This window comes from Lepeophtheirus salmonis, chromosome Z (genome assembly GCF_016086655.4).
Source record: "Lepeophtheirus salmonis chromosome Z, UVic_Lsal_1.4, whole genome shotgun sequence".
Classification (NCBI taxonomy): domain Eukaryota; kingdom Metazoa; phylum Arthropoda; class Copepoda; order Siphonostomatoida; family Caligidae; genus Lepeophtheirus; species Lepeophtheirus salmonis.
The window spans coordinates 15,402,364-15,405,913 of NC_092584.1; the positions used below are offsets into that span (position 1 = coordinate 15,402,364).

Consider the following 3,550-nt stretch of genomic DNA (forward strand, 5'->3'; position numbering starts at 1 on the left):
TATTTAAAACGGGGGGCACCTTGAACTTTTATGTACTTTTGTCAGGTTCCCTACCAAAAAAAAATTTAGAAACTATTTGTTAAAGTAAATTAAATTTTTATTCCATCTAAAAAGTTCTGTAAATGGAATAACTTTTTTTTACTCACTAAGACAATCTGAAGATGTTAATTCATTTTTTGTTCATTTAGATGTAAAAATATAAATACATACCACGAAGTTCCCAGTTTTTTTTAGCAAAAAAAAAACCCCAAAAAACCAGAGGAAATATTAACCATGTAATAATATTTGTAATCTAAAAAAAAAATGACAGATGTGAAAAAGTACATACATTGTGAGATAAAAAAACTTTAACTCGTTGAGGCTGGTACTTCAATTCTTAATCATTTCTGCTCAGGGAAACCCTACTCTTTCTTTTCTATGATGAATGTAAAATAAGAAGGCACACAGATGAAAGATGTCTCTTTCTCTTTAGCAACATCTTGTACATATGTATAATCATTTTAAGATTACTTTGTACTCTTGGGAGGACGTCATGATAAGAACAGTACAGCAAATTAAAATAGAAGAGAATAGAGTAGAAGTCGGGTAACTCGAACTTGAGTGGGCGTTACTGATGTAAGAGGTTGGTCTGAAAAGTTTGCAACCTAACAAAGATACAAGACATTTATTCTGATTTTTTTATTTTTCAACATAGTTTCCTTTTAAAACAATCCTTCCAGCGATGCTCTCAGACAAAAGTAAGTGCTTTCCTCTAAAAAATTATTGATCACGAGACAATTTTTGTTTTTAGCTCAAATACTCCGAGTTGGATTGAGTTGAATTGACACTGTCAAAAAGACACATTGTATGGCAAATTGATACTCGATTTTAAAATTGATCTTTCACAAGTGCCCGAAACCATAGAAAAATCCATCTATCAACAGCAATGCAAACTTTTAGTCAGTTTTTATTTTACAGGTGCAATTGATTGGATCCAATTTCATTCAATGGAAAAACAAGGTATTCCAGAGTGTATCAGATCCTGCTGCAAAAACCTAATAAGTACCCGTACGGTCACAACCAAGCTTAAAGGTAAAGAAGTTTGTGTCAATCCAACCCGTGGGAGCCCAGAAGGGGTGTTCTATTGCCGATCGTTTGGAATATGATTATTTCTCATCACTATGAATTATGAATAAATTATAAAGGTCTAAAAAAGAGTATCATCTTTCATCATTCTTCAGCCTTAAAATGGAAATATATCGAGTTCAGAACAAGATACAGAATCAATCAAAACAATTTTACATAAGTATTTTTAAACACCAATTTTAATTCGGGAATTGTTTAAAGGGTAAAAAATAGTTTGAACGATTATGCTAATTAATATAATCTCAGATATTTTAGAATTCAAATGACTGAGAGAAAAACTGAGATCAGTTTTGGATTCTGCACCCAAAGATATATTCCTTTTTTCCCTTGAACTTAATTGTACAAAATGAGTGTTTCACTGTGTTATTCATACAAGAAAAGACAAGGATTTGCTTACAAAATGAGGTAAGAGCATCATTTTATCATTATTCCAACAGAAAACATACATTTAATGCATTTTATTATAATAAATATTTTTAATTTCAACAAAAATTAATCAATGACGTAACCGTTGTTCCATTAAAATCTGAACACTTTGAATTTTAAACTTCAACGAGATATAATTTATTTATTAACATCAGAATTTCTTCAAAATCAATACTATGCATAGTTGTTTTTATGAACTCTCTTAATCATTAATATAGCTACCCTTAGCGGCAATTATGGCTTCCAGACGGCAGTGGAAGGCCTGACACCCACTGTCGATGTATTCCTCTGGCATGGCGTCCCATTTCTTACTGATAGTGGCTTTGATGACCTCGGTTTTTATATAACGGACACGGCAGGCCTAATACCAACCCCCTCGACTACACCTTTTGGGTTCTTCAAACTCTGTCTTCTATTTTCAAATATTAACAGTAAAAGTACGAAGTACATGCTTGAGACCCAAACTTTAAATGTGGATGAGATAATGATACAGTACTATGGATCACATGGAGACAAGTAGCATATTCGTGGCAAGCCAGAGAAGTAAGTTTATGTGTCTTACTTTTGATTTTTATAGAATATTCTTGCTATTTCTAAATTTTGGTTTCAAGGTATGGGCACTTTGCAGTAGCACTGCTCATATTGTGTTCGTTGAGCCTTATTGTCGTATATGCACTGACATTGAAAAAATCATGGGTTGTAAGGGTCCAAATGTGGTGATGGAACTTGTAAATAAGCCAAGTTTTCTTTAATAATTTATTTACTTCTATTCCTCTTTTGAAGTAGATAAGGTGTAAAGGTAAATTTTCATTAAACGTAATAGGTTTCTTTTAGATATTTTTAAAATTATTTATTCATAAGTAGATTATAATTATGATGAAACCGAATGTAAATATTTACAGAATTATCGATTTAATAGTTTGTATTGCATTCATTTTATAAGTCAAATGTCTTTTTGTTATTTATGCAGGTATTGTTGGAACTGGGACAATGCGCCAAAACAGGCTGGGGCCATTCCTTTGACTTGCAAAAAATGGTCAAGAAAGAATTTGAGACGGGAAATATGGAGACTAAATTCTATTAAAATTTTGCAGTAGTTGTGTGGAAATGTAATAATGCAGTGAACTTAGACCCCAACAGCTTCAAAGATATTCCTTATTGCAAGGCAAGAAGATGGAATAGATTAAATAAGAAATATGCGAATCTGATAGTTCCTGATAGAGTTTCAAAATATTATAAAGACATGGAAGAGTTGATCTTTTCGATGCAATGTCGGCTATAAATCGAAGAAGAATTCAATGCAGAAAGTGGGGGTAGCTTACTTTTAACTTGTCTGTTAGTTTTTCTGCTGTTCAAGTCTGGCGAATTATGAAGGCTAAAACAAATTCATAAATTACTTACTTAGAATTCATCCATCAGCATTTAGAAGAGACTCTCACAAAACATGGAACACCGAGACATAGACCCGGTCCCAATCTAATTTTGATAGTAGTAAGTGGTGAAAGTTGGAGAGGCGACGATGGTCCCACCTTATCATGTTTCTCTCTCAATTAAAACGTTGTAAAGGCCTATAAGAAAGAGAAGGGAAACATTTGAGTGTTTACGGTGTAATGTTGGAGTTCATCCACATTGTTTTTATAATTACAATAAATATTAACAATTATATTATTATTTCTATATTTTTTATTGAAATCATAAGTCAACCTATTTGTTTAATTAATCCTTCAAGTTTGTCTATTATGTCTCCAAATAACAGGCATTGTTGTCAATTAATAATTAATACTCTTACTTAATTCCGATCCAATAATAATTAAATATACAATTTGAATTCCTTTTAGAGCCAATTCTCCTTTTCTACTATTAGCCAGATGATAGTAATATTCTCCTCTCTCAACAGTAACCTGTAAATATCAGTAGTAAGTCACCATTTTTATATGTGCAATGTCATGGTTATTTAGTTATATATTGCTTATAAGTAATAAGATACTTTATACTTAGG

General features: G+C 31.7%; 1 long non-coding RNA gene across 1 annotated transcript; it reads left to right on the plus strand.

The window, feature by feature from the left end:
* Positions 1-614: 614 nt before the first annotated feature.
* On the plus strand, positions 615-3,350 carry LOC139907346 (uncharacterized). The gene is made up of 3 exons (XR_011783892.1): positions 615-1,530; positions 1,770-2,350; positions 2,522-3,350. It is a non-coding gene; the product is annotated as an uncharacterized lncRNA (long non-coding RNA).
* The last annotated feature ends 200 nt before the right edge of the window (positions 3,351-3,550 follow it).